General features: G+C 43.9%; 1 protein-coding gene across 1 annotated transcript in view; it reads left to right on the top strand.

Moving 5' to 3' along the window:
- LOC115124987 (lipopolysaccharide-responsive and beige-like anchor protein) overlaps positions 1-22,852 on the top strand; it is a 295,611-nt gene that overhangs the window by 1,682 nt on the left and 271,077 nt on the right. The window lies entirely within an intron of this gene.

The raw sequence follows: 22,852 nt of genomic DNA, 5'->3' as shown, positions 1-22,852 counted from the left end.
GCCAGAGCAGCGAACAGTTTTGACTGGGCTGAGCGGGAACTGTACTTCCTCAGTGGTAGGGAGGCGAGCAGGCCAGAGGTGGATGAACGCAGTGCCCTTGTTTGGGTGTAGGGCCTGATCAGAGCCTGGAGGTAGTGAGGTGCCGTTCCCCTCACAGCTCCGTAGGCAAGCACCATGGCAAGCACCCTACAGTGGAGGTGTCGTAATACCCATAAAACCTAGCCATCCAGGGAAATGGTTCCAATAGTTTTTTCCACCATCCGTTTTTCCCATAGGGGATTTTAGAAACATTTAAAATAAGGTCTGTGTTTTGTGTAGGCTTACCCTGGCGTGGCGTTTTGATAGCCATGTAAGGTGAATATATTAATAAGTCACTTTATCCTAGAGAGATTTACACGATTATCAAAATGTCACGCCAAGGTAAGCCTTCATGAAACAAGCCCTCATTTGAAGTGTTTCTAAAATGAATGGTCGTAAAACGATTGGAACTATTTCCCTGTTTGACCGCTAGATTTGATAGGTATTATGACTCCTACTGTGGCACTCTATAAGTAGTAAAGTGACATCTTAGTGACACTTTAGTAACAGTTCTACTGTGGGAGTGTAATAGACACAAGTGCATACTTGTTGGACTATAAGTATATGGGAACAGGGCCTACATGATATCTCTGTCATGATTTCAGTTTGTTTAAAAGAGGTGTGTCATATTTCATGATAGTCTGCTCAAATTGCACAATATTATTCTAAGGTATCTCTGCAAGGTCTCTCTCTCTCTCTCTCTCTCTCTCTCTCTCTCTCTCTCTCTCTGTCACTCTCTCTCTCTCTGTCATTGGTTGGCTGCAGACATTGAGGCTCAGGTCTAGGAATGAATGAAACTAATAGAGGATAGGCTAGTGAGTCGCTGAAGCAGAGCATGGAGGGTTAAGTGGAAAAAGAGCAGGAAAGGCTGGCAGTTAATGAGAAAGGGAGGAAGAACTGCTTTGTCACTGTGGCAACACAATGGAGTCACACACACACACACACACACACACACACACACACACACACACACACACACACACACACGGCACTGTGTCCCTCCCTCCCCACGTGAACACTAAAGTCCCTCAGAGTCAGCCCTCACCCTCAGGTAGCCGTGAGGAAAGTGGATAAGTGTCTGGCTGCTGGAACAACGCCCTAGCATTTAGAATGCTGTTTCAAATGTCATTCCAAATATAGAATTCCAAGCATGATTTTTTTCTGTCGTTGATGTCTTTCAGTTGAACGATATCACAGTGGTACTAGTTTTATGCTCCGTCGTGTTTCCAAGCTCGGTTTTCAGCTTTGTGCTGCTGGCATGCACGGTGTGAGATAAACCCAGAAATATTACCCTCCGGCGACGTGTCTATTATAAAGTGCATATTCATGATAGTTTCTTTATCCAGAGAGGAGAAGACATAATTGCAGTACACAGAAATGAGCAGTAGAGACAACCTGCCAGGTCTCCGATGTGCCAGAGTGAGGGGATCTCTCAGGCTGTGCCTGCATCCCAAATGGCACCCTATTCCCTACATTCTGCATTACTTTTGAACAGAGCCATATGGGACCTAGGTCAAAATTAGTGCACTATATTTTTTTATTTATTTGATTTATTTCACCTTTATTTAACCAGGTAGGCAAGTTGAGAACAACTTCTCATTTACAATTGTGACCTGGCCAAGATAAAGCACCTTATTCCATATAAGGGAATAAGGTGCCATTTGGGAAACAACGTGAGTCCCTGTGCCTACTGATGCGTTTGTACCCGACCTGTCTCCCCTCCATTCCCTCTTGTTTGTTTAGCATGGCCAATGTCATTTGAGGTTTTTGAGACATGGCACTTTGCATTTCATGCTCTGTGCTCTTCTTTCTGATCTCTCCTTCTGCTAACACACACACACAAACACACACACACACACACACACACACACACAGCTGGATTTATCATATTGGCTGGAACCTCCTCTCTCCAGAAGTGGCTAATTTGCAGTCGCTCCGCAGATGACTCATACACACATTGTTAGGTCAAAGACACAATACATTTTTCCTCAAACAAATCTCTCTCAAATGAATAGGATATCCAGCCAGACTTAGAAGAGTGCAAGGTATCATGGGTAGCGTAGCATTCTGAATTAGGGCGGTCCCCGACTAAAAAAAATCTTGGTCGACCAAGAGTCGTCTGTTCTTTCGACGAATCGGTTGGTCAACATTTTTAAACGTGTATTTTTTCCATATGTAGACACATCCTATGTGTTTTAATCAAATAAACGATATGCACTGAGCTTATCTGGTGCTTTCAGCGCACTGTTTGATGAAATAATTAAGATGCACAAATGACTAGAGGGAGCCGACCTAATTGATTTGTTTGTGCTCAGACTTGCTGTGCTGTGTTAAAGGACAGTGAGTGACTGTGACTAGCATCCATTGTCTCTCTCCTCCATGTTGCAGTGACCACTACTGAACTTCAACAGTGTTTATCCTGCTGTCCATGTTGCTGAAGCTGCAACATAATTACAGCCATTTCTGACTGAAAAGTTCTATTACCAAAATCCCTCATGTTTAGGAAAAACATTCCCTATTCCCTCAACTAGTGATGCACCCATATGACATTTTTGGCCGATACCGATATTTAAAATATTAGCGGCCTTTTAAGCAATCTAGTGCAGTTAATTAGTTAGACCACTGCGCCCATGTGTGTGTTAAGGCACTGCATCTCAGTGCAAGAGGCGTCACTAGAGTCTCTGGTTCGAATCCAGGCTGTATCTCATCTGGACATGATTGGGAGTCCCATAAGGCAGCGCACAGTTGGCCCAGCGCTGTCCGGATTTAGCCGGGGTAGGCCGCCATTGTAAATAAGAATTGGTTCTTAACTGACTTGCCTAGTTAAATAAAGGTCTCACACACACACACATACACACACACACAAGTTATTTTGTTGGCATTTACGTATGTCCCCATTACCAGTAAAACATAATCAAAACCTATTTCTTTCACTTACTTGCTGTGCTGTTTCATTGTTCATTTGTTCAGTCATTTCATTCTCAACCAGGATTTCTATAGAACGCCGTTTAGGTCTTTGCGTGTCAAAAATATACTATTTACCACTATTTGACGTGTCAAATAACACTATTTGATGTGTCAAATAAGCTTGTTGACCAATCAGGACCTGAATATGACTGCACATCACATAATAATTTAACGCGTTCATAAATGTTTTACGTGTTGATTACACTCACTTGTATTTCATATGTCACAACGATTCATCGATACAGCTATGATGCTGGTAAAGTTGTCTCGGGCACCTACAGTGTTGGTAAAAAAAAAGCTAGCTAGCTCATGGATGCAAACAATGTTCTTCCCCAAAAACATAGCAAAATGTCATCTGTTTCAGTAGCTATATGGTTAGTTAGCTGACTATATAGCTAGGTGTAATCCTCTAAAAATAACCCTAATTTATATGACCGTTCTTATTTGATTAATGGTGGTCGGAAGCTAGCCACAATAAGGATTAGCCGCAATAGTGGACTTTGCGGTTAGCCTTCAAACTAAAATATGGCATAATTCTACTATTTGCATCACTTTCAATGACATACTTTTATTTTGAAGGTAAACCGCAAATGCCACTATTGTGCCTAATCCTTATTGTGGCTAGCTTCACAACACAACCCGTTCTGGTTACTGTGCTACTGTATCTATTGTATTTATTTTGACATGCAAAGACCCAAACGGCGTTCCATAGTATGTATGTCATGAAGCTAATAGCAGTGACACTATTACTGTGTAACTCCGGTAGGGCAACATCGGAAAAATAGCGCACTTGGTAGTGTTTACCGGTGCAGAAAACAGTTGATTGTCAAGGGCAATGAATTCCATTATTTTGGCTTTAATGGATATCGCCTTTGAGTTGTATTGCTGACATTTTTTTACTCTCTCAAATGACTGCTTGACTTGTTGACTGCTCGATCCACACAGCAGACATTGTGGGCTAGTTTAGGAATGCTATGTTGCATGTATATGGCAAAATTTGACGTGATGTAATATCCCATGTACCTTCGTTATATAGGTATGCACGTCAGCTTTGACATCGGTTTTGCACATCGGCATTAAACTAGACATCCGATTCCGATATGTTCACCGATATATCGTGCACAACTACCCTCAACCCTTGCACGTGACCAATAGGGCCTGACCTATAGAATATTATAACAAACTCTGAACACGTGACAATAAAATGGGTACAGGGGACGTGACAAATAAACTCGAAACAGGGCAATGTACTTACTGGTTGCTCAAAAGGTAAAGGATGAAGTCAGATCTGTGGTATACATTTGACTAGTTGTGGAAAATAGTGGAGATCAAGACAAAGAAGGTAATTAGCAAGCGCTGCATCCATGTTATGTGTGGCAAACAGGTGCTGTTAGATTCCAGTATCATTTTTTGGACTGTTTGGAACAATGTAAACAACACTAAATAAATGATCAGGTTACCAGAGAGTCTGTTGTAATATTTACTTTTGTAAAGCCTTTATTACGGCAAAGACCAAAAACAGTTACATTCATAAATGAATGCAATTTCTGAAGTGGAACGGTTTGCTAATTATTCCAGAATCACTTTATTTTATTTTAAAACGAAAATACATGATTGCATTTAAAATCATGACTGATGTGACGACGTGTGATAATATGAATGAATGATTGATTGATGCTGTAGCCTATATAAGTATTGAAATATAGGCCGTAAGTAAGTTACGGTATTAAGACTGAACAGGATGTGCTCTTTGGCCTACAGCTCGATGGTGGTTATACAAGGCTGCTATACTAAGCCTACTGATGATAATGACATAACTTATTATTATTATGATGATCATAATGATAATAATAGTAATAAGAAGGAGATCAAGAAAAAGAAGGGTTATTATTATAACTTTGCTATTATACACATAGCAATATGGTCTAGGAAGTTGCGGCAAGAACCGCCGACAGCCATCACTATCCAATGCGGGAGAAAGCACGTTTGTTATAAAATAATTAGTATTAGTATTGCACCATTGTTCTTATGTTATAACCATATACAATTCAGTAGCACATGTCTTAGTGATGGACTGCCATCCCCACGGTCTCCACAATGGATCAGTCCACTCAGACAGGTGTCTTTGTACACCATGAAATTATTCTTGTTTTTTGCTACTGTTCGACTAAAGAAATCTCGATCGACCAACAGCCTATCGACCTGTTGATACCTTCCAATTGGCGCCAGATTTTCATGCAAATATTCTAAAATCTGCATAAAGAAAATATGCGCATTTTCCCACCAGTGGTGTTTTACCAAACTGACTCGTTGCGGTTAAAATTCAGTGCGTGATGACGTAGTGTGCAAAACATGTCATTTCTTTGTACCAAATAAAAATCCAAAGTTCATTGTGTTTCCATTGCATTTTCATCTCTACCGATAGTTTTGTCACAAACTGTTGCGTTATATAGTGTATGTGCCAACTCTGGTCTCTGCATGTGTGCTCTAGCCAACAGCTGGCAGATACAGTGCTGCTAGGCTAGTGTACATGATGACATTATTATGGATAAAAGCGAGAATATATATTTTTTTATGTCATGTTTTTTTATTTATTCAATAGAGTGATCTGGGACGTGCAACTATAGTTTTCCTTCGAAAAATACATCAGTGCAACACATTAAGCAGAAGTGGCTTCATTTTTTAAATCAGATGACAACAGAAGTGCAACACTATTTGACTAGCAGCCACACAAGTAAATGATCTAACAATAAAACATATTTTTTGTGTGTGTATATACGATGCATGGCCATCGTAGTTCTAATGTTTATCATAGAAAGAATGTAGCCAGCTACATTTGTTTTGCTTGAAGTTCATCTTGCATTTTAGCAGAGAAAAGCAGGCTACACCTAGAAAAGTGGCTACACATCAGTCAGAGCACTGTCTCCTGATAAAATTCCCGTTTGTGAATTCTCATCAGAGTAGAGAAGTGCAAGTGAAGCACCAAATTATCCTGACGCCGAGCACAAATGAGAATAAAGAGCATTTTAGATCTGCGTTTACAAAACGCAGCAAGATGTGTCTTATGCGTTTTATCATTTTGTTTTTTTTCTGTGTGAAATACTCTGCGTTAACATGACCCCTGCATCATGGACAATAAGCTAGGCCTAGCTATAGGTCTACCTCAGGCCGTCACACTCAGCCAGGCAGCTTGATTTAACTGCGCCTCCCCACTCACTGGAAGCTGAATCCTATGCCAGTCTGGCTCTGCTCTGTAAACCATTGACTCAGAATGACTAAGACTGCTGGGCTCTGCTCTGACACTGGAGATGGGGGATTTGGCTCTGTGGAATGTCACCTGGGTTTTACTCCAAGCCAGGTCGCTATGGCTGGGCAGGCCCATGATAGCCTTTTGTAGTGGTTGCCATGGAAACCATGCATGCGAACAGGCAATCAGGTTCCCCTCTCCCTGATGCTGGAGTAGGTGAAGTTTCCCCTAGACGCTGGGTCAGTTTTGTATTTTTCCCACTAATAGTTAAGTTAGGATTGGGCGAAGGGGAAACTGATCCTAGATCTGTACTTTGGTGAAACCTCTGAGCTAATACTGTAGTGGATATCCCTGTGCATCCTGGTCAAGGTTGTTAGAGAGTTAGAGTAACTACTTTGTGCATATGTGTGCATTTTCTATTTCAATTCTCATGCAGAGGGACATGGCCTTTGTTGTACCTTGTGCTTTCATTCATAATTCAAATATTTCTGAACTTTTATTTGAGTTCGTTTGTAGGCCTCTGTCTGAATCCAATTGTTGCATTCAGTCTTTATAGATTAACAGCTCCTCTTGTCTCAGCTCTCATAAATATTTCAGCCTGCGCTCCTGTATTCAGTTTCCTCAGTAGAATGTCATAGACACCTGAGCTGCATGTATTCAGTTTCCTCAGTAGAATGTCATAGACACCTGAGTATTCAGTTTCTCAGCATGTAGTCAGTTTTTCCTCAGTAGAATATCATAGACACCTGAGCTGCATGTATTCAGTTTCCTCAGTAGAATGTCATAGACAGCTGAGCTGCATGTATTCCGTTTCCTCAGTAGAATATCATAGACACCTGAGCTGCATGTATTCAATTTCCTCAGTAGAATGTCATAGACACCTGAGCTGCATGTATTCAGTTTCCTCAGTAGAATATCATAGACACCTGAGCTGCATGTATTCAGTTTCCTCAGTAGAATGTCATAGACACCTGTGCTGCATGTATTCCGTTTCCTCAGTAGAATGTCATAGACAGCTGAGCTGCATGTATTCCGTTTCCTCAGTAGAATGTCATAGACACCTGTGCTGCATGTATTCCGTTTCCTCAGTAGAATGTCATAGACACCTGAGCTGCATGTATTCAGTTTCCTCAGTAGAATGTCATAGACACCTGAGCTGCATGTATTCAGTTTCCTCAGTAGAATGTCATAGACACCTGAGCTGCATGTATTCCGTTTCCTCAGTAGAATATCATAGACACCTGAGCTGCATGTATTCCGTTTCCTCAGTAGAATATCATAGACACCTGAGCTGCATGTATTCCGTTTCCTCAGTAGAATATCATAGACAGCTGAGCTGCATATTACAGAAACCCTGTTCCTTTATCTGAATCCTGACCTTCAGTGTCTCTGCTTAGTTGACTGTGGCAGAATATTTTTATTTATTTTGTGATGTCATCAGGCTTTCATGTTCTTTCTCGTGTGTGTGTGCACCGAATATACAGATGTCGCATGTCTCTCCTGTTCTGTTGGGGTGATATTGATGACGGGGTCCTTCTCGGAGGCAGGCTGCCTGTCAGGAGAGAAATGAGGTGCTCCGAACTAGAGCATCTCCTCTCGCCGACGCTTTAAATAGCACACACACAATATCACATTGTACAATTTCTACTGAGGGCACAGGGAAGGAACAAGGCAACTACTCTCTCCAGGCGTGCTCTCTCCTTCTTTCTCTCTCCTTCTAATCTTGACACATGAATGATATCCTATCTGCTCCCTCTGTCACACACAAGACTTATTCTACCTCTGTCTCTTAGGCTCTCTCTTTGTCTCTCTCTTTGGCTCTCTCGCCCCCCTTTTTTACTCTGCTGCTAATCCCAATAGGATAGTTCTGTATTTTCTTTCAACACCTCCCTCCTGCCCTCTTCTCTTCTCTCCTTTAATATTCCCTCTTTGACTCTGTATCCACAGACAGATAAGATTCAATCACACAAGCACTCCATTTCTTTGTGAAGCTGTGCTGTTTCACATTCCCTCGCTGTAACCACCTCCCTCCTGACAGAAATTGGCCTGATAATTTAAAAAAAATAATGTGAATGAAAGTCTAGTAGGCCTTCTGCTGCTGTAATCGTGTTGAAGGGGACGGTTTTGAAGGCCTGGATGTATCTCGGCCCAAACTGGTTTTAATCAGTTTAGGGTTTGAGACCATAACACTTGTATTTGTGACCCTTTGACTTGGCAGCGAGACACCAATGTTTTAATTGGTCGCTAGGTTCACAATTTGCTTATTTATTTATTATCATAATTTACTCAAACCGCAATTGGTATCTCGGATGAATCTTTGTGATGCGCAATTGTAATCATGCTCTTTTTGAATGAACACTCCCCAAAAACAACTTCCCATTTTAAATGTTGACTGCAAAGTACGTCTACCCGGCAGAATAATATCATGATGACTTGTTTTGCAAACTCTGCCATCACATGTAGCCTACACTGTACAAAAGCACCGCTAGCCAAACACGAGGCACGCAATTGAATTAAAGGACAACTACACTCTCCACCTTTTTTTTCCTCTCCCCCAGACCTCAAAAGTGGTCTCTTGATGTGGTTTAAAAATACATTGTTGTGGTTTCAGAAAGAGGGTTTGAAGGAGACCTATAATACTGTAGGCTCAAACTTGTTTTAGTCAAATTGTTATGTGTCCATTATCTGCTTAACTACCATCATGATGACTGGGTGTTTATTTAGCCAACAGGAGAGCAGATAATCACCTACAGTGCTTCAGTCATCCTCTCTCTGTGCTGACAAACATACAGACTTGGGGACAGCTCAGAGGATTTAGTATCCTTAACTAGAGGTCGACGGATTATGATTTTTCAACGCCGATACCAATACCGATTTATTGGAGGACCAAAAAAAAGCCAATGCCGATTTAAAAATGTTTAAAAAAACAAACATTTGTAATAATGACAATTACAACAATACTGAATGAACACTTATTTTAACTTAATATAAAACAATATAATACATACAATCAAGTTAGCCTCAAATAAATAATGAAACAAGTTCAATTTGGTTTAAATAATGCAAAAACAAAGTGTTGGAGAAGAAAGTAAAAGTGCAATATGTGCCATGTAAGAAAGCTAACGTTTAAGTTCCTTGCTCAGAACATGAGAACATATGAAAGCTGGTGGTTCCTTTTAACATGAGTCTTCAATATTCCCAGGTAAGAAGTTTTAGGTTGTAGTTATTATAGGAATTATAGGACTATTTCTCTCTATACCATTTGTATTTCATTAACCTTTGACTATTGGATGTTCTTATAGGGACTTTAGTATTGCCAGTGTAACAGTATAGCTTCCGTCCCTCTCCTCGCTCCTACCTGGGCAGCGTTACCCATCACTCCACAAGGGGAACAACCACTCCAAGTCTCAGAGCAAGTGACGTTTGAAACGCTATTAGCGCGCACCCCGCTAACTAGCTAGCCATTTCACATCGGTTACACCAGCCTAATCTCGGGAGTTGATAGGCTTGAAGTCATACACAGCGCAACGCTTGAAGCACAGCGACGAGCTGCTGGCAAAACGCACAAAAGTGCTGTTTGATTGAATGCTTACGAGTCTGCTGGTGCCTACCATCGCTCAGTCAGACTGCTCTATCAAATCACAGACTTAGTTATAACAAAATAACACACAGAAATACGAGCCTTCGGTCATTAATATGGTCGAATCCGGAAACTATCATCTCGAAAACAAGACGTTTATTCTTTCAGTGAAATGCGGAACCGTTACGTATTTTATCTAACGGGTGGCATCCATAAGTCTAAATATTCCTGTTACATTGCACAACCTTCAATGTTATGTCATAATTACGTAAAATTCTGGCAAATTAGGCGGCCCAAACGGTTGTATATACACTGACTCTGCGTGCAATGGAAGTGACACAATTTCACCTGGTTAATATTGCCTGCTATCCTGGATTTCTTTTAACTAAATATGTAGGTTTAAAAATATATACTTCTGTGTATTGATTTTAAGAAAGGCTTTGGTGTTTATGGTTAGGTACACATTGGAGCAACGATACGCACCGCATCGATTATATGCAACGCAGGACACACTAGATAAACTAGTAATATCATCAACCATGTGTAGTTAACTAGTGATTATGATTGATTGATTGTTTTTTATAAGTTAAGTTTAATGCTAGCTAGCAACTTACCTTGGCTTACTGCATTTGCGTAACAGGCAGGCTCCTCGTGGATTGCAATGTAATCCGGTGGTTAGAGCATTGGACTAGTTAACTGTAAGGTTGCAAGATTGAATCCCCCGAGTTGACAAGGTAAAAATCTGTTGTTCTGCCCCTGAACGAGGCAGTTAACCTACCGTTCCTAGGCCGTCATTGAAATTAAGAATGTGTTCTTAACTGACTTGCCTAGTTAAATAAAGATGAAATAAATCAGCCAAATCGGAGTTCAAAAATACAGATTTCCGATTGTTATGAAAACTTGAAATTGGCCTTAATTAATCGGCCATTCCGATTAATCGGTTGACCTCTATCCTTAACGCCTTCCTCTGGTGTCTCTCTTTACACTTTGATGGGACAGACTTGTGTCAGCTAATAGACCAAAGAGCCTCTGAACTTGGCCTTCATAAAATGGAGCTGTCCATGACTTTGTCTGGCTTAGATGCTATTCAGCATAACTTCTGTGGCTGTGGTTGAGAGCTTCAGGTTCCTTGGTGTCCACATCACCAATAAACTATCATGGTCCAAACATACCAAGACAGATGTGAAGAGGGCACAAGAAAGCTTATTCCCCCTCAGGAAACTAAAGAGATTTGGCATGGGTCCTCAGATCCTCAAAAGTTTCTACAGCTGCACCATCCTGAGTGGTTGCATCACTGCCTGGTATGGCAACTGCTCGGCCTCCGACCCCAAGGCACTATAAAGGGTAGTGCGTGCGGCCCAGTAAATCAAGCTCCCTGCCATCCAGGACCTCTATACTAGGCGGTGTCAGAGAAAGGCCCAAAAAGACTCCAGCCACCCTAGTCATAGACTGTTCTCTCTCTGCATTGTTGGTTAAGGGCTTGTAAGTAAGCATTTCACCTGTTGTATTCGGCACGTGTGACAAATAACATTTGATTTGTGGTGTTTTTGGTTGTGGTCTACAATGTTGCTTCAAGTCAGATCTATAGAGGTTAAACAGAAAGCTATTTAAATTCAATAATGTGACATTGTCCCCATGGTTACCATGGCAGCCCATCATTTGAAAGGCTATTATATATATATAATGCATTTTTGCTGCCACTTTTAAGAGGAAGGCTAAATCTAATTATCATTTAATGTTTCTCCCCTTTCATTTTCATAAATGTTGACAAATGCCAACGTCTTTAACTTTCTATGCCAGACCAGGCTTACAGACTTCTACCTTCAAGCTACACTGTAGTTTTATATTGTATAGCCTATTTGAAATGCAAAACAGTGTCGTCTACATAATGTTGGATGACTGGATCAGTTGGGGTCAGTGTTGTTAGGACTACTACCCTGTTTACTACTGTTGGCTGTCAGCACTCAAAATAGAATCCAGTCAGTCCTGTTGGCCTGGGCCACTTCTTCTCTGCCATTTTTGTTATTTCTGTAAACAAAGCTACGAACACCCACCGCCACCGCCTTTCACATCAACACAAACGAGCGTTAAGGCATGCTTCTGACCGTGCCAGAGGAAACACACAGAACAGAAAACAGAATCAGACTGTCAATGGATGGAATACCCTTGTACCACACAAAGCATTGAAACCTGCCCTAGTGTTGGGCTGGTGGCTAGTCACCGGAACAGTATAATATAATTGAGGTTTATTTGTTGTGACGTCAGTATCTGGTGGTTTTTAATCATTTTAAGTGGGAATCGCTCAATTGGGTCGTTGGTTTCCTACATCTTTGTCTTAGCTTAGCCCATAGCAGTCAAAAATGTAACAAAACTATTGTGGTGGTTCACTTCTGACAGTTATTCTGCAGTGGTTTAAAAAGGAAGTTCTCTTATTAAGTGAAGAATTGATATGATATGAAGCCGACATGTTTTGGTTTGTAGCAAGCATTCAGTTTGTTAGTTTCTTACCACTCTGGTCTGTCTCCATGTCTTTGTTAAACTGTTACATTTCTGACTGTTCTTCCAGTGGTTTAAAAGGGGGAAGTCCTCTCAGTGAAGAGTTTGTTCTGTGGGTGCAGTCTGACTATCCTCCTTAGCTATCAGACTGATCACCACACTCCGGGGAGCTTCTGCAGGGCACAGAGCAAGGGCGAGATGCTGCAGAGTGTGTGTGTGTGTGTGTGTGTGGTGGGTGCACACAGGCTTGTGGTGGCTGTGTGTGGGTGTTTGTTGTATGCTGATCTCATCTCCATTGCAGCGGACTTTGTAATCATGACTTCCATGCTTTGTTGGAAGTACTAGGTTAACATCAGTGTTGTCAGTCCCTATAGTAGAGATGAGTACCTGCCTGGAGTTGTACAATTCCAGACATTTGAATATGAATGACCTGACAAAGAGAAAGTGGAAGAACTTGTTTCCCTGTTGACTGTTTAAACTTTCAACTGATCAGACCTGTTGCCCCTGGTCCTTTGTAGCTTTGGCTGCATCAGTGGATCAGTGACTGGACACACACCAGGGATGATATTACCTGACACAGAGGTCACAAAGAGGAAGGGCATTGAGACACACACACACACACACACACACACACACACACACACACACACTCTCTCTCTCTCTCTTCCCAATATTAGCTTGATCGTCCCTTTGCCAATAAAGGACTAATCTCATCACCGTCGCTGCACAGTGAAACAACGCACTGAATAAGCAAAGCAATATCAAACCCGCAACCTGCTAAACATCTCTCTCAGTAAGGCTTGTAATGACATGGAAATGTTGTTTTACAGGTAATGTATTTGTGTTGGGCTGCCTTTTTTAAAGGCTTTCTTTTTCAACCAAACACAGTGGAAAGTGCTCTCTTGAAAATGAGCGTCTTCCCTTAGTTATAGTAAATTAGATTTTTTTGGGTTAATCCCAAATGGCACCCTATTCCCTACATCGTGCACTAATTTTTTTAACATAGCACTATGGGCCATGGTCAGAAGTAGTGCACTAGGGAATAGGGTGTCAATAAGGACACTGCCATTGCGTGGTGGCCATTAAGCATTCTTTCCCTGTCCTCAGGGCACATTGATTCATGAGGCAAAGACCAAGCTAAACCTGCAGTGGTATATTACCATTGTACTACTATTGCTATTTTAGGAATATAATATCAGAGCTGCATTTTCTCCATAGTCAGGCAAGTTTCATGCATTTAATTCATTGTATACAAACTGCCAAGTTGACAAATCCTAAAGGAGCTTTTTTCAGTTGCATCTTCCCCAGTCTCCCTTCAGCTATGCTTACTCATCTGTACAAGCAGATTAAATCAATGTTGTTGCATTGAAGGGTGTGATTCGCTTCATGGAAACACACACCTGCTAATCGCTAGCCAAAGGTGACCAAAGACTCGCACTGATGAAAAGCTCAGTTGTTGAGACGGGACTTTTTAGATGGGCTGTTTATGCCGAAAAGTTTCTTTGATCTTTGTGTGTGATAATATGGTAATATACCACTGCAGGTTTAGTCTAACAGACGCACACACTGCACATTTCTGGTTGGATTATATTGCCTTTATCATCGGTAGCTTGGATCAAGTAGCTAGTAGGTGAGTGAGAGAGATCAGATGATAACAGGGGTACAGAGACACCTGTCCCAGACACCCGTAAAGGCCTTATGGTGACTCCTGATTCCACTGAGACGTTGGGTTCAGCTCCGTGTTAAGATCAAACTCCTATTGACTGTCACCCAGTGCTTCAGAATGACTGGCTGCGTCACCGCTCGGTATGGAAACTGCCATCCATCCTCTATACCAGGCGGTGTCCCTGATTTGAAGTGTTGATCGTCTCTAATAGAAGTGCTTCTTTACAGCGAGATGGGGGGGCCGGCGGCGTAGTGCTGTAGTCGTAACCTAGCCGCCATCCCTTTGCATACTAATTGCAGTGTGGCTTTTAGCGACGGCCATTAGAGCCGTTATCGTCCCTGACACCTCGGCGACCTGAACGGCACCGGCGCGCTCACCCACAGCCACGTGTAATTATCCCCCTGAGTGGAGGGAGGCTGGCTGTCAGGCCTGTCTGTGGGAGAGGCTAACTCTAGCCAGACATAACGCTCAGCTCACTCTGTTCCTATGATACGCTTCTGTTGTCGTTCTCGTAGTGCCACTTTCATTCAGTGTCGTTTCAAACACCCTCTTTAGGCGTCATTGTAATGATTGTATCCTCTTGTACATTTTACATTTGAGTCATTTAGCAGATGCTCTCATCCAGAGCCACTTACAGGAGCAGTTTGGGTTAAGTGCCTTGCTCAAGGGCACATCGACATATATATTTTTTCTCTCCACCTAGTCGGCTCGGGGATTCGAACCAATGACCTTTCGGTGTGCTCTTAAACACTAGGCTGCCTGCCGCCCTTGTACTTACCAGAGCAATGCTTACTGGGGTCCCACAACACCCTCTGCTATTCTAGTGTGTCTGTCTCACACGTACGTCTCGTGTGGCCGAGTTTAGTTTCATTCAGTTTCGTGCGGACTCCGTCTCATGCAGACATCTTTTCCAGCTCCCGCTCTCATACACGCTGCTTTACAAATGTGCATTTCACACAGTGCATTTCACACAGTGCATTTCACACACACTTGTCTTGTTTAAAGGTTCTATCCTCTGTTGAAACGGCCTTGACTATTTCACTCAGCCCTTATGATGTCCTCCTATTGACTGGCTGATTGATGTTTCCTCTCAAGAACATGGGCACTCCAGTGAATTGTCTTGGATAACACCTGGCTTGAACTATACTGTCCACCCCCTGACTATTCAAGTGGCTTAACCAATGAAGCAGGCAGGCATCCACCATGGAAAGATTTGGCATTGCTAGAAGGACCTTCTTACTACAGCGTGAGAGCACTGAGCGGTTTACTCACTGATTGTAGGTTGTTCAGGTTGTACAGGTTTCTCCATTTTGAACATGTTTGTGTGTCCCAGTAATATTGGGTGTAGTGTAACTGTCGCGTTTCTCTCTCTTACTCACGAATGTGGGCGCTGGATTCTCCTCCTCCTCTGCGCTTATGGCACCGCCCCGTTCCATTGTGTTCTGGTGTCAGGGTGTCTTGTCATGCACGGTGTGGTGTCGGCCTAGGCCTCTTACACCCATGTGATTCATCACGTCATTGTCTGGAAGGAGGCTTGCTGGCAGTGGGGTAATCCAGGTTGAAGCTAGGTGACATTGCATCATTGTCCTGATTCCTTTTGTGACTAGTATTGCAGCTCCAAATGATCCCACATTCTGATCTCTAAACTCTAGTATAAACAGAGTGTGTGTGTGGTGGTTGAGGTGACCTCGGTAATCTAGTGTTGCTGTGTGAATGGCCAAGACAGGCTGGGGCCTATTGATTGATGGCTTTGATTCATCCTATACCCTTGACTTGTTTTTCATTGGTCTGTGTGAAACAGCCAATGTGGCACGCCGAGGCGGTCTTAACTCTTCATCCCCCTGCAAAGCCCTCTCCCGAGAGAGGAGGAGGCAGGGGGAGACACTGAGCACAGCCTGTCAGGTTGGCGTGACGCGACACTCATAGTCACGATTCCCGGGCAGTGACATGCCTCGTCTGGCTGGCCCAGGGTGATAGTTCATCTGTGGATGGAATTACAGCTGCGTTTGATTGGTGGGTAGGGAGGTTCTAGGGGTATAAAACAACGTCAAACATGGATAGATTGAGGTAGGTGGCCGTACAGTTGCCGGTTAGACTGCACCCCCCCTCTGTCTCAGAACTAGGAGGAACTACACTCTGCACATTCGATGCAATTCATAAACACCTCCACAACACAACGCAGGCCAACTGTTTACATTCACACAGCTGACAAAATGCTGAAGTGACATATTGGCTACACTCCAGATTTTAAAAACTTCTTAGGGATAGGGGGCAGTATAAAGTAAACTGCCTGTTACTCAGGCCCAGAAGATAGGATATGCATATAATTTGAAGTATTGGATAGAAAACACTCTAAAGTTTCCAAAACTGTTAAAATAATGTCTGTGACTATAACAGAACTGATATAGCAGGCAAAACCCAGAGGAGAATCCATCCAGAATTATTATTTTTTGAGTTGGCTACACACCAGATGTTAACCACTTCATTGCCATTGTCTGCTATGGAATGCAGCATGATTGATGCAACATGATTACAGGCAGCATGTGGTTAGCTGTGCCAGCTCACATCATTTGCAGTGAAGGTGTTGGCCTGTTTCACAAAGCTGCATTGCCTTACCTTTAAGTTCCTCTCAGTGTGAGGGATTTCACCTTCTCTTCTGAGACGTCTTGTCTCGTTAGTCAAATCAAGTCAAAGTTTATTTGTCACGTGCACCGAATACAACAGCTGTAGACCTTACAGTGAAATGCTTACTCACCGGCTCTAACCAACAGTGCAAAATAGGCCTAGTGTGTGGGACCTGTGTAGACACACACACACACACACACACACACACACACACACACACACACACACACACACACACACACACACACACACACACACACACACACACACACACCATCAGGTTCACTGAACATTCTCAATCTATCCCCCATATCCTCCAATCCGATGCAGCTGTAATTCCATCCACAGATTAACCATCATCCTGGGCCGGCCAGACGAGGCACCGCCCGGGAATCGTGACTATGAGTGTTCCGTCACGCCAACCTGACAGGCTCCCCTTCTCCTCCTGCCTCCCTCCTGTCTCCTCCTGCCTCCCTCCTGTCTCCCCCTGCCTCCCTCCTGTCTCCCCCTGCCTCCTTCCTGTCTCCCCCTCTTTCCCTCTTTTTCCCCCGCCTCCTTCCTGTCTCCCCCTCTTTCCCTCTGCCTCCCCCCCGCCTCCTTCCTGTCTCCCCCTCTCTCCCCCTGCCTCCCCCGCCTCCTTCCTGTCTCCCCCTCTCTCCTCCTGCCTCCCCGCCTGCCTCCCCCGCCTCCTTCCTGTCTCCTCCTGCCTCCCTCCTGTCTCCCCCTCTCTCCCCCCGCCTCCCTCCTGTCTCCCCCTGTCCTTTGTTGGGAGAGGACTTTGCAGGGGGATGAAGAGTTAAGACCCGCTCGGTGTGCCACTGGCTCTTTCTCCACACACACACACACACACACACACACACACACACACACACACACACACACTGTACTGGCGGTTTATCATGGTTATTCATCCTCTTTCCCTCCTGTGCTTTTATAGCAGGGTGAGTAAGGGCAGAACATTACTGTTGTACACATTCATCTATGTTGAGTGTTGAGGGGTTCAGCTGTGTAATATACATTTACATTTACACATTCATCTATGTTGTACACATTCTATGTTGTACACATTCATCTATGTTGAGTGTTGAGGGGTTCAGCTGTGTAATATATGCAACACAGTGATGTTCACTAACAAGGAGTGGCTCTCCTGCCTGCACAGCAAGCCTGCGGATGAGAGAAATGGGCCCAATGTTCTTCCTTTGAGAGACTGAAGCAAACTAACATTTCATCCTTCACTAGGTCACATGATTATTAGCTTCTGGAGGCCATGTTATTTCAAGCAGAAACGTTGCTGTATCAGGGATTAATGCAGCTCTGCGTAGTTGTGAACTTGCGATAATGCGGTCCACCAATTTGGCAAATTAGCTCTATACCGTACATCCGTGCTTAGCATGGTTTGGTAAGCTATTTGCAGACTCTCAAGTTGTATTCATTGAACCGGTAACTGTTTTTTTGGGGGGCGATTTCAAGAAACGGCACTCTGCTGCCTTGTGTGAAAGGATGTCAAGCTTGATATAAAGTAAAATTCTAATTGTATCATAGTTAACATTTATTTTGATGAGTACATGAATTAAAATATATTCTTGGACATTTTGTTAGGTTTTTTGGAGACGCAGTAGCAGATTTGATGGACTATGGCCCTACCCCACACACACACACACACACACACACACACACAAGGTTCAGCCTCTCTCTCTCTCTCTCTCTTTGGACACTCCCCCAGTCTGAACTTTGAACTCTGGCTGAAGAGTTATTCTGTTGTTGTGTTGATGAAATGTCTGGGAGTGAGTCTCCAGAAGCCACAGTGTTACGTACTGGGTACCTACCGCAGGTGGATATCTGCAGTGTGATCAGGGAATACTCTGGCCCCTTAGAGGTAGAGTCATCAGCTGTTCTAATCCTACGTCCAACTGACCGCTTTCTCACCAGGCTGTGCTCACTCCATATGCACTGGTTTGATCAGGATGGAGGCCTAACATGGAGTCACTGTGGGATTATTCATAGCAGAGAGGACACTAGTACTCGACCTTTCAGACTCTGAGACTTGCTTGCTAACTTGCATCTACTCTGTCACAGAGTAATAAGCAGGTCTTACCTTTTGGCTCAATTTCTGGGCCAAAACAACAACAAGATGGCTGTGGGTGGAGTGTAGGGCCAGATCTCCTGTTGACACAGCTCTGGGAACAGACAGAGGAAGCCTCGCCGATGGCATTTATCACGTAGTAAGAATCACAGGAAGGTGTAGTGATTGAGTAGAGGCGTCTCAGGATGAGAACCTGCCGAGGCAGCAACGTGCTTCCTGATTCCCCATGGAGGACCACAGTCCTGGTGTCGAATATTAGCATTATTAGCATTTGGCCGTATTGTAACCAATAATTCACCACAATTTGACCACAGTGCTAGAGATTAGTGTCTGTCTGATATGAAGTGACCATAACCAATAATTAGTCCCACATTGACATGATGTTAGTAAGGTTTGGTATAAATTGAAGTTTGAAATGGAAGCATCTGTTAAAAGCAAGTGAAAATAGCCTAGTAAACGAGGAATGTTTCCCAAGCATTCACCACAGCTCTGACCTTTTTCAATGGTAAATCATTAACATGCTTCATCACAAACTTGGCTGTTGGCCAGTTTCTGGAATATTTGTCTACTGATTTAATGACGAGCTCATATTATGCAACTAGGAAGTGTGGTATGAGAACAGTGTGAAAGTACGAGGCTAGATCCTTTTTTTCCCCTTCAAGTAGACTTTGAAGTACGTTACAATGATCAGTGATGATGACAGTATCTTGACTGTCTGGTTGTCTGTTCTCTAAATACATCTACTTGAAGTCTGTCTGCTGGCTGGTTTGAGGCTGTGGACGACATTCCTATGTGAGTCTGCCAGATCACTACGCACAGACTCACACACTCATTTGGCAGAAGAGATGCTGCACTGTGCCTGGCTCAGTGACTGTGTCCATCTCCCTGCTCTAATAGACTGTACCCATCTCTTCCTCTCTCTCTTCCTTCCTCTCCCTCTCTCTCTCTTCCCCTCTCTCTCTCTTCCTTCCTTCCTCTCCATCTCTCTCTCTTCCCCTCTCTCTCTCTTCCCCTCTCTCTTCCTTCCTTCCTCTCCCTCTCTCTTCCCCTCTCTCTTCCTTCCTTCCTCTTCCCCTCTCTTCCCCTCTCTTCCCCTCTCTTCCTTCCTCTCTCTCTCTCTTCCCCTCTCTCTCTCTTCCCTCTCTCTCTCTCTTCCCCTCTCTCTCTATCTCTCTTCCTGTCTTTGCTCTCTCTCTTTCTCTCCTTCTGCACCTTTGTCAGGACTTCCCTAATGCTTGTTCTCAACGGCAGACGCACGTTCCGGATGTAAAGTTTAAGGTTAAATTACGGGTGACCAGTCACTGGATGTGCGCACACTTCCTCTAAAGTAAAAATAGAACAATGCGCTAGGATGGTCAAGAACTGTTTTTGAAGGTGAAGAGGTCATGCAGGGGGGCTGTGGGGATCTGTAGTAATTAAGCCAAACTCTGCTAATTAGCAGCTGGGTAGTCTCTCCCGCTGTTTGTGTGTGTGTGTGTGTGTGTGTGTGTGTGTGTGTGTCCTCATTATGTTCATATCTCCGATGCAAAAACAACCTAGCTGGATGTAGACAGCAGCTCCTCCGTGATGTATATTGCCTCACCCAGGCTCCATCCATAATGCTATTTATAGCCACCCATGTTGTTTCAGAAGAACACCAAGCCTCCTGCTCTCCTGCACATCAGCCCATATGTAGGTAGTTAAGGGTGGTATGCAAAACCAATAAGCCTCTGTGCATACTTGAACCACATTCTGTATTGTAGATATGTAGTGGTGTAATTATGTTACATGGTATACTGTTTTATGTGTAATCTTAATGTGTTTGGACTGCAGGAAGAGTAGTTGCTGTCTTGGCAACAGCTAATTGGGATCCCTAATAAATACCAATCATTTAGTATGGTTACATGCAGAATATAATATGATTATTGTGAATGGTCAGATTAATATAACAGTTAGATTGAAGTGTTTTACATGCTTTTCAAGAAGAACGATCTCCCTAATAATCCTGTTTTTACATGGACACATCTGAACTCAGGCTACCTGATGGGACTTTTGATACATGCAGAAAATCGTCAGTGGCCATGTTATTTTTGTGAAGCTTATTTAATTCTACGTTTGGACATAATGTTTGTATTTGAAAACTATTTCTAAGATGCAGACTTTTTAAAAGTTTTTCCGAACTCACTTCACTCGTGCAATAGAAGGAACGCTGGTGCTGATCGTGCTAGCACACCCGCTGATAAAATATGCTGCTCTAACTCTGATTTAAGATGTTTACATGTCTGTAAAAATCAGACTGTTTTTTAATTGGCTAATTTTTACTTGCGATTATGACCCGAAGCCTGATTTTTAAGATGAGCAGAATAAGGTGTTTACATGACTATTGGTATATTCAACCTTCTGCCATAATCAGTTTAATATGTAATTATTAGTGTGCATGTAGACACACACTGTGCCTATTCTTTCTTCATCACCTGTTGATCTGGTCTTCTGCTTTTAAAGGGCAGACATCTCTCCCATGTCTGTAAGTGTTCTATTGTCATGCAACTTTGCACTGTAGTCTAATTAAAACCAGAGCTGTGTTCAAATACACAAGTATTTCAGTATCTGGTATTTGAGTATAATCAAATACACAGCCCAAAATGTGTACTTTGAATGGTTATTAGTAAAAACCAAATAGTCTTACCAAGTTGTATTTGAGTCTTTTTCAAATACTTATTTCAGATACTTATTTCAGATACCTGGTTAAATGCATATTTGAGTCAGTGTATTTGAGTATTTTCAAATACTTTCCAAGTTTTTATCTGTACATGTATTCTCGTTCCCAGAAAGAGTCTATGAGAAAATATGTTTCCTGGAAGACTGTTTTGAGAAGATATGTAGATAGCACCTGTTTTTGAAGGTTTTTACTTAGAATGACCGTGCTTTGTTGATGTAAAATATAATGTCTTGGTCTCAGAAAGATCAGCCAGCCTCTCATATCAGAGAGCAGATTTGGAGGTTTCCTGGAAAAGCAAAAAGGGACTCGTCAGACTGTCTAATGAGGGTCATTTCCTGACCGCCCCTCACCCTTTCCTCACGGGCGGGACGGCCCATTCAGCTGCTGAACCAACACCATGTCAGATCACTACTATAGATAGACAGCACCAATGGTCTAGACAGCAGAAGCACCAATGTTATGTCTGCGACTGAGTAGCTTTATAAACCCAGGAAAGTCTCCTGACCAACATGACTTGACCAAGATCTGACCAGAGTTGATATTTAGAGTGTAGTTATAGCTAGCACCCATTGCTTTTCCTGGTCAGGTCACATGTTTAGGAAAAACACCTGGGCCCACAGCCACTCCAGCGTCCAGGGCCCACAGCCACTCCAGCGTCCAGGGCCCACAGCCACTCCAGCGTCCAGGGCCCACAGCCACTCCAGCGTCCAGGGCCCACAGCCACTCCAGCGTCCAGGGCCCACAGCCACTCCAGCGTCCAGGGCCCACAGCCACTCCAGACTCCAGGGCCCACAGCCACTCCAGACTCCAGGGCCCACAGCCACTCCAGACTCCAGGGCCCACAGCCACTCCAGACTCCAGGGCCCACAGCCACTCCAGACTCCAGGGCCCACAGCCACTCCAGACTCCAGGGCCCACAGCCACTCCAGACTCCAGGGCCCACAGCCACTCCAGACTCCAGGGCCCACAGCCACTCCAGACTCCAGGGCCCACAGCCACTCCAGACTCCAGGGCCCACAGCCACTCCAGACTCCAGGGCCCACAGCCACTCCAGACTCCAGGGCCCACAGCCACTCCAGACTCCAGGGCCCACAGCCACTCCAGACTCCAGGGGCCAGCCACCACTCCAGACTCCAGGGCCCACAGCCACTCCAGACTCCAGGGCCCACAGCCACTCCAGACTCCAGGGCCCCACAGCCACTCCAGACTCCAGGGCCCCACAGCCACTCCAGACTCCAGGGCCCCACAGCCACTCCAGACTCCAGGGCCCCACAGCCACTCCAGACTCCAGGGCCCCACAGCCACTCCAGACTCCAGGGCCCCACAGCCACTCCAGACTCCAGGGCCCCACAGCAACTCCAGACTCCAGGGCCCCACAGCCACTCCAGACTCCAGGGCCCCACAGCCACTCC

The sequence above is a fragment of the Oncorhynchus nerka genome, linkage group LG18, assembly GCF_034236695.1.
Source record: "Oncorhynchus nerka isolate Pitt River linkage group LG18, Oner_Uvic_2.0, whole genome shotgun sequence".
Classification (NCBI taxonomy): domain Eukaryota; kingdom Metazoa; phylum Chordata; class Actinopteri; order Salmoniformes; family Salmonidae; genus Oncorhynchus; species Oncorhynchus nerka.
This window is presented reverse-complemented; position numbering and strand designations above follow the sequence as displayed.